Source organism: Labrus bergylta, chromosome 15, assembly GCF_963930695.1.
Source record: "Labrus bergylta chromosome 15, fLabBer1.1, whole genome shotgun sequence".
Classification (NCBI taxonomy): domain Eukaryota; kingdom Metazoa; phylum Chordata; class Actinopteri; order Labriformes; family Labridae; genus Labrus; species Labrus bergylta.
In genome coordinates this window covers 26,947,687-26,956,897 of record NC_089209.1, presented here as the reverse complement: position 1 = coordinate 26,956,897, position 9,211 = coordinate 26,947,687, and the positions used below count along the sequence as shown (strand labels likewise).

At 43.1% G+C, this 9,211-nt stretch overlaps 1 pseudogene; it reads right to left on the bottom strand.

Annotated features, from left to right (window-relative positions):
* Positions 1–5,938: 5,938 nt before the first annotated feature.
* Positions 5,939–8,685, bottom strand: LOC136182704 (uncharacterized; annotated as a pseudogene).
* Between the last annotated feature and the right edge of the window lie 526 nt (positions 8,686–9,211).

The window sequence follows — 9,211 nt, the reverse complement described above, 5'->3', positions numbered from 1 at the left end:
TCACACCAATGTGAACAACTGAACATGTGAATAATGAACACACAGCTTTCTATCTGCTTCTGGCATCCTCATGTGACCCTTGATTTATAAGATGACATATTTCTTCAACATGAGGTTCATAAATAACACAGGTGGAAGGTGTGATTGTGTAAGCTGGGGGTACAAAGTGCTTCTGTCTGTGCATGTGGAAAACAACATTGTCTTGAACGCACTGCAAAGCGGCATTTCTAAAAAAATATAGCCTCTTATTAAATGATGTTGGAGCAGTCATTCAGCATCTTATTAATCATTGGCAGTTGTTGCACCCGATGCAGCACCGTGCTGACAAAGCACTTCTGGAAATATATAGCCCTCCCAGATAAAGGTGATTTCTCATTGCATTCCTCCTCCGTCTCACATGCATGTATTCTGTCAGTCTCCTGGAAGTGTTCTCCACCTCTCCAGTAACTAAGGTTTTCAATCTGCTTCCGTAAAAACTTTAATCTCTTTAAAAAAAAAAAGAAATCTGTTTAGCCTAAGGCCAAATACAGCTATCATCCAAACAGGGAAAGCCTCTTTTAAAATGAAAGAAAGCTTCCCCACGGCGGATGTGAAGGAGTGGCAAAGAAATCAAATTAAAAACAAAAGTTACATCAGCACTTTAAAACATGTTTATAATGTTTTATTTTGTTTTTCATTCAAATATAGGTCAGCGGATATTCAAAAATATTCTTCTGCCAAATGTAATAAAACAAAACCAACAGTGAGTGAGTTCAGCATACCTTTTACTTTTCATGTTCAGTCAGTGCAGTTATCCTGGAAGAGCAGATGAGTTGTACTCACTGCCTAACAAGGACAGGAGGTGTTGTCCTCCGTTTGTCCAATAAAGATGAGTCGGGGGCTTCAGGCCATTGCACACAGAGTCAGTTATTTTTTGTTCGAAATTGACATTTGTTAAAAAAGAAATACTATCTCAAGTAATGTCAACCATGTTGGCACACTGACTCTTTTGTCCGTTTTTTTTTTTTCGGAACAAGTTCAACTTTCTCAAATGTTTCGCAATTAATCTGCATCGAAAACAAAACCACTCAGTGTGCAAAGGCCTTTAGTATTACCCTCCTCTCAGCACCTGTTAAAAAGTCACTCTGCCAGCGTGCTAGCCCGGCAACAAATGTGTTCATGCAATCAGGATATGGATGTAATGTAACATTAAGTGACTGCTTTGACCTTTAGACAACTTGATTTCCTGTATTGACTTAGTTTTTCTATTTAAAAAAAATCATTTTATTTGGCTTTTAATCCATTTAAAATCCTAAATTAAGCAAATATAATAATATAATAGCATTCTTCATCACATACATTTCTTAGGGGTGCTAAGGGTGTGCTTTGGCCATCCTAGGGTTAGCTATAGCACCACGAGACCCTCCCTGGAGCAGCCTGATTACTCCTACTTTCAGTCTTAAAGCTAAGCTAGGTTAGCCTCCAGTTCAGTATTGAATGATTCATGTATTTCCAAAGTGTTGAACAATCTCTGTAAATCGTCAGTACGGTTATTATGAAGGTGTAGTCATGAAGTCCAACATCTTCGAGCCATCAGAGATTAAACCATTCTATTCACATTTGTCTTCCTGGTCTCAAGGCCTCACCAACATTTATCTTACTTGTCCTCTGGCTTTCCTCTCATCCCTCTTTATGACCTTTATTTCATATGTGGGAAGTTGCTCATTTCTTGTCTTTGGTTTTTGGATCCCAACCCTCTCTTTTAGTGAGAAATGAAGAAGCCTTAATGAAGAAGAGGGATGAGATTTTATTTTTGGTATACATTTCTGTACCTGTTCTGGTATCATCCTTTGTGTCACACTTATCTTTCCCCCAATGTGCCTTTCTGTTCTCTCTGTGTCATCAAACAACCCTCCGCCCCTTTCCCTTCCCTCGTCACTCTGGTTGAGGTGACTCATTTGGCTGCTGTTGATCAATCTGTCTGGGTGAAGGTCATTGGATTTTCTTGGGGGGGGGGGGGGGGGGGCTCACAGCAGCATAAATCCACGGGGGGAAGACACTTAAGAATAGATGGTCTCTCATCCAGAAAGGTTTCCTGAAAGTGATATGAACGGATATAAATAGAACAAATGTGACCATCTTGTCATGTACACTTTAGGGGTGTGCAGACACGTCCATATCTGTATCTGTAATCACATATGAACCTGGAAGTGGGCATGGTTTATAGCATACAGTAAGTGTACTTTTCTTTTTTAGCTTTTTTGCAACAATTATCACAGGATGAGAACAGAGGTAAATCACAACTGAACATCAGATGAAAGGAAGTCATATTAATCCTGGCAATGCATTCAAAGCATCACATAGATTTAATATGATTAATAATTACGAAACATATTTCAGATTTTTAGTTTTAACTAAAGTTTGATGAACTGTCTGGACGCTTCAATGCTATTTAAATATTCTGAATCATAACGAGCACATCTCTTTCTGTGCCTTTCCAAATTCATCTTCGGATTCAGGCTCATCTTGAACACACTTGCATGTAGATATTAATCCTTACACTGACGCGAATAAACAAAGACATGTTGCAGCGGATTCTGATTATGTGAGGAAATGGCAAATCGACAGATGATTCAGAAGTTGGTAAGTCTGGACATCAACAAGTGAACGTTTAAGTGAACGCACATATTTTATTTGCTAGTATAAACTGTAAAATTCCAAACTCCAGTCAATGATTGTGCTCCACAGCGCTGCGGCCTGTTCTGGCAGGCCGTCAACCAACAATCTTGAGGAGCCTAAGAGAGCTCAAGAGCTCTCAGGAAAGTAGGTGGTTAGTGACTGAGATTTACAGATAGATACATGCAGTAATATGATGTACTGTATATGCACAGAGAGAGAGAGCGAGAGAGAGAGAGAGAGGAGCTCAAGGTGCCAGTTTCCCCGGTAGTCTAAGCCTATAGCAGCATAACTAAGAGCTGGTCTACACCAGCACTAACTATAAGATTTATCAAAAAGGAAAGTCTATTCTTAAAAATACAGACTGTGTCTGCCTCCCGGACCCCGGCTGGAAGGCGGTTCCAGAGGATAGGAGCCCGACAACTGAAGGCTTTACCCCCCATAGTACACTTGGAGACTGTAGGTACCACCAGCAGGCCTGCATTCCGGGACCGCAACGCTCTCGAGGGACAGTACGGCACTAGTTGCTCCTTTAGGTAGGATGGTGCCTGGCCATTTAGCGCTTTGTAGGTGAGAAGAAGGATCTTGAATTCTATTCTAGACTGTATAGGGAGCCAGTGCAGAGAAGCCAGGACAGGAGTGATGTGGTCCCATTTCCTGGTTTTGGTCAGTACACGAGCTGCAGCGTTCTGGACCAGCTGAAGAGTCTTTAGAGACTTGCCAGAGCACCCTGACAAAAGAGAGTTACAATAATCCAACCTGGAGGTAACAAATGCATGAACTAGTTTTTCTGCATCATTTTGCGACAGGATATTCCTAATCTTGGATATATTACGAAGGTGAAAATAGGCTGTTCTTGAAACTTGACTGATGTGAGAGCTAAAAGACATATCTTGATCAAAAAGAACTCCTAGATTCCTAACAGTGGTGCTAGATGCCAGGCTGATGTCACTAAGGACAGTCAAATCACTAGAAAAAGTCTCTCTGAGGTTCTTAGGGCCTAGCACAATAACTTCAGTCTTGTCTGGTCATCCAGGTCCTAACGTCCTTAAGGCACGTTTCTAGCTGACATAACTGACTGGTGCCATCGGGCTTCATTGATACATAAAGCTGAGTATCATCTGCATAACAATGAAACTGTATGGAGTGTTTCCTCATAATATTTCCCAGAGGAAGCATATATATATAATGTAAAGAGAATTGGTCCAAGCACTGAACCTTGTGGGACTCCATGGCAAACTTTAGTGTGCATCGAGGACTCATCATTAACATGTACAAACTGAGATCGGTCTGATAAGTAGGATTCAAACCAACTTAAAGCAGTCCCTGTAGTTCCAAGCAAATGCTCCAGTCTGTACAACAGGATCCGATGGTCAATGGTGTCAAAAGCAGCACTAAGATCTAACAGGACGAGCACAGACAGAAGTCCCCTGTCTGAGGCTAGAAGTAGATTGTTTGTAACTCTAACTAGTGCAGTCTCAGTGCTATGGTGGACTCTAAATCCTGACTGAAACTCCTCAAATAAACTGTTGTCATGGAGAAAGTCACACAGCTGTTTAGCTACCACCTTCTCCAGGATCTTCGAGAAAAAAGGAAGGTTGGATATAGGCCCCTACAGGCCTATATCCAACCTTCCTTTTTTCTTAGCCAGAGTTCCTGAGTCCAGAGTAGGCTTTTTAAGTAGGTTTGATTACCGCTACTTTAAATGCCTGGGGTACATAGCCTGCCAGTAGAGACCAATTGATCATATCTAATATAGAGTTGCTAACTAAGGGAAAAACTTCCTTAAACAGCTTGGTTGGGATTGGGTCCAAAATACAGGTTGACGGTTTCGACGCAGAAAAAAATGGGATATAGTTCTGAAAGGTTGATTGGAGAAAAACAGTCGAGACTAATATCTGGTCCTGGAACTGTCTCTGCCGTATCAGACGTATCCGCACCAGGTAAGGAAAGGACGTTACCAATTTTGTCTCTGATGTCTAAAACTGTTGTTGAAAAAACTCAGGAAGTCATTACTGCTGAGGGCTAGAGGAATACAAGGCTCAATGGAGCCATGACTCTCTGTCAGCCTGGCTACAGTGCTGAAAAGGTATCTAGGATTGCCTTTGTTTTCCTCAATTAGAGAGGAGTAGTAGGCAGCTCGGGCGTGACGTAGAGCCTTCATATATCTTCTATGACTATCCTGCCAAAAAAAATGGGATTCTACTGTTTTGGTCGAGCGCCATATTCTTTCAAAATTCCGCGACGATTGTTTTAGAGTACGGGTTTCTGAGTTGAACCATGGAGCCACTCTCCGCCGCTTGACAACCTTCTGTTTCAGGGGAGCAATCGAATCCAGAGTAACTCTCAGCGAATCCACTGCACTATCAACAAACTGATCTAGCTGAGAGGGACTAAAGCTATCATAAGAGTTTCCAACTGGGTTGAAACACGGTACTGAATCAAAAACAGCTGAAATAGCGTCTTTAAATCTAGCAACAGCACTATCCGACAAACTTCTAGAGAGCACACCTCTTTCAGGCAGAGGTAATTCTGGTAGGACAAAATCGAATGTAATAAAAAAATGGTCTGATAGCAGAGGATTTTCTAGGAAAACTGTAAGGTTATAGATTTCAATTCCATAAGCTAAAACAAGATCCAGGGTGTGGTGAAAACGATGAGTAGGTTCGTTTACACCCTGGGTGAAACCAATAGAGTCTAACAGTGACATTAAAGCTGTGCTCAGGCTATCATTATCAACATCCACATGGCTATTGAAGTCACCAACAACAATTATTCTATCACTGTTCAGGACTGAATCTGATAAAAATTCTGCAAATTCAGATAGATACTCAGAATATGGGCCAGGAGGACGGTAAACTACAACAACTAGAACTGGCTGAAAGGTTCTTGAGACTGGATGTGAAAAACTGAGAACAAGGCTTTCAAAAGAAGAAAAATTCAGTTCTGGAAGTCCAGAATTAAAAATAGCTGCTACTCCACCACCTCGTCTGGTGTCTCGAGGTATAAGAGTACAAAAATGACTGGGAGGAGTGGATTCATTCAAACTAACATATTCATCTTGACACAGCCAGGTTTCAGTCAAAAAAAGTAAATCAATATGCTGATCTGATATAAGATCATTCACTAAAAGAGATTTGGATGCTAAGGACCTAATGTTCAAAAGTCCGCAGTGAATCTTCTGATTTTTTTGCAAAATCAAATTCGTAGTCTTGATCCTGATGAGATTTTGACAATTTACACCTTTTCTTTCTTCGTTTGGATGACTTGGTCTGGGCCGGGGGACAGACACAGTACCTATAGTATAACTACAGTTCGATTCAGAATTACAGCTATAGTGACTGGGAGACAGATCTAAGGGAGGCGCAGAGAAGCGTGTAAGACTGCAGCTCTGCCTCCTGGTCTGAACTCTGAGTTGTTGTCAAGGTTTTGGACTAATAACCTCTGCTATGTTTCTAGATAATAGAGCTGCACCGTCCAAAGTGGGATGGATGCTGTCTCTAGCTAGCAGACCAGGTTTTCCCCAAAAAGACTGCCAGTTATCTATGAAGCCCACATCGTGTGCTGGACACCACCTCGACAGCCAGCGGTTGAGTGATGACATGCGGCTATACATGTCATCACTGGTCTGATTTCGGAGGGGTCCAGAGAACACTACGGAGTCCGACATCGTCTTAGCAAAAGTACACACCGACTCCACATTTACCTTAGTGACTTCCGACTGGCGTAGTCGGGAGTCATTAGTGCCGACATGAATTATGATTCTATCAAATCTACCTTTAGTCTTTGTCAGCAACTTTAAATGAGATGCGATGTCGCCCGCTCTGGCCCCGGCTATACACCTATCTATGCCCGCTGACTTCGCTAGCTTCACGTTTCGGACTATGGAGTCTCCAATAATCAGAGTTTTATTCTCAGCGGGTGTGTCGCTGAGTGGGGAAAATTTGTTTGAAGTGGTTGGTGGGGAACCGTGTGCTTCGATTTTCGACTATGCTTCCCTCGGACAGTAACCCAGCCACTGCCTCCTGGCTGCTCAGGAGCTACTGGGGGGGAAGCCAAGCTATGTCGGCCCGCACCGGCTACAGGTGGCTGGCTAACTACTGCTGCATACAATGACTCTGACTCAATGGTGCGGAGCCGTCTCTCTAACTCAGACACCCTCGCCTCCAAAGCTAAAAATAAACTGCATTTCTTACATGTATCATTATCACTAAAGGAGGACGAGGAGTAACTTAACATCTGACACGTAGAGCAGGAGAGAGCAGGAGAGGGAGAGACAGAAAAAGAAGCCATTGTAAAGCTAACTGCTAAGCTAAGCTAAGAGTAGGTACACAGTACGAGGAAAACAGAACAGAAAATGATGCAATACGCTCACCAGTAGTTCGCTGCTCTGCTCGGGTGCTGCTCGCTGCTCTGCTCGGGTGCTGCTCGCTGCTCTGCTCGGGACATATACTTAAGCATATCATCAACTCCTCTCTGTCAACGGGTGTGTTCCCTACCGCATTCAAGCAAGCTCGAATCACCCCTCTGCTCAAAAAACCTACACAGGTTGAAAACTACAGACCCGTTTCTCTTCAGCCCTTTCTGTCAAAAATACTTCAGTGCATAGTCTTTAAGCAAGTCTCTGAGTTCCTGTCCAGAAACGATCTGTTTGACCCAAATCAGTCAGGCTTTAAGCGGGGCCACTCTACTGAAACTGCACTACTGTCAGGGTCAGTCCTCAGTTCTATTACTGCTAGACCTGTCTGCAGTCAACCATCAAATCCTCCTATCTACGCTCTCTGAACTTGGTATCTCAGGATCTGCCCTCTGCTGGTTCGTGTCCTACCTCTCTGGGCGATCCTTTAGAATGTTGTGGAAGGGAGAAGTGTCCAAAGCGCACAGCTTATCCACAGGGGTAGCTCAAGGGTCAGTGCTTGGTCCCCTTCTCTTCTCCATATACACAAGCTCACTTGGTTCAATAATCCGCTCTCATGGCTTCTCATACCACTGCTATGCTGTCATTCCCACCAGACGATGTTACAGTCTCTGCAAGAATCTCATTATGCCTTGCTGATATCTCTAAATGGATGAATGAATGGCACCTTCAACTCAATCTTGTCATCCCAGCCAGTCCCTCTATGTAACCACAGATCAATATCCAGCTTGGAACAACCAAACTCATGCCCACAAAGTCTGCCCGGAACCTGGGTGTCATGATTGATGACCAGCTAACTTTTAAGGTTCAAGTAGCCTCGATTGCCCAGTCATGTCGATTTGCCCTGTACAACATCAGGAAGATCCGACCTTACCTATCAGAACATGCTACACAGCTCCTGGTACAGGCTCTTGTGATATCACGCATAGATTATTGCAACTCTCTACTGGCAGGTCTTCCTACATGCATTCAACACATTCAAACCTCTGCAAATGATACAAAATGCAACAGCACAACTGGTCTTCAACCTTCCTAAAAGAGCACATGTCACTCCGCTGTTCATCTCCTTACACTGGCTTCCAGTTACTGCTAGCATCAAATTTAAAACTCTGCTGCTCGCTTACAAAATGGCGACAAAAACGGCTCCTCCTTACTTTAACTCTATAATCCAGGTCTACACTCCCTCCCAGCCACTACGCTCTGCCAATGAAAGGCGTCTGATCCAACCTCCACAACAGGGTTGTGGTGATTGGACATTTCTGTGTATTTTTCCTTGTTTGGTGCTTGTGTTTTTTTTCTTTCAGAGGCTGGGTGTGGCTTATTGGCTGCTGGAGCTCTCTGCAATCACTCACCTGTTCGTCATCTGTAATCACCGACTGCAGCATTTATACCCTGGTTCAACTCTCCCAAGCTGCCAGATTATTTCTGCCTACACTGTGGTAGATCGGCTTTTCAGTATTAGTAAACTTTTTTGTGCTTTGGATACCTGTCACTAATTATTCCCTTGTCTTCTTTTTTCCCCAGTGCCTCCAACCAACGAGCTCCAGCGCCTCACCACCCAGCCTCTCATTCAAGCCTCACCAGCCTTCACCAGCCTCACTTCAATAAATACCCCTTTACCCACCACCCTGTTTTCTGGTCTTGCTTTTGGGTCCACTTAAAAACCTTTAAGATCATAACAAGGGTCCTAAGTCTCTGACTAGACTCTTCTCCTCTGTTGCCCCCCGGTGGTGAAATGAACTTCCAAACTCCATTCGAACTGCAGAGTCCCTCTGCACCTTTAAGAAAAAGCTAAAGACCCAGCTCTTTCATGAATACCTACTAACTTAATGATGATGGTCTCCATATTATTGATGATGATGGTTGTCACAATTGTTTTTGTTTGATAACAATGAATTATAAGATGGTTTCTATACTGATTAGAGCTCTCAAGAACAGCCGTCAATGTTGTGCTTTGCCTCTGTGCAATGCCTGTCAGCACCTGTGTGTCCAATTGGACTCAAAGCTGATTATTTGCTCTTACTGACATTGTTCCCTTTTTTCTAGCTCCTTGCTTGTGTTGTACTTACTCTCTGGTGTACGTCGCTTTGGGTAAAAGCATCTGCTAAGTGAATTGTAGAAATACGCCTATATCGTAGG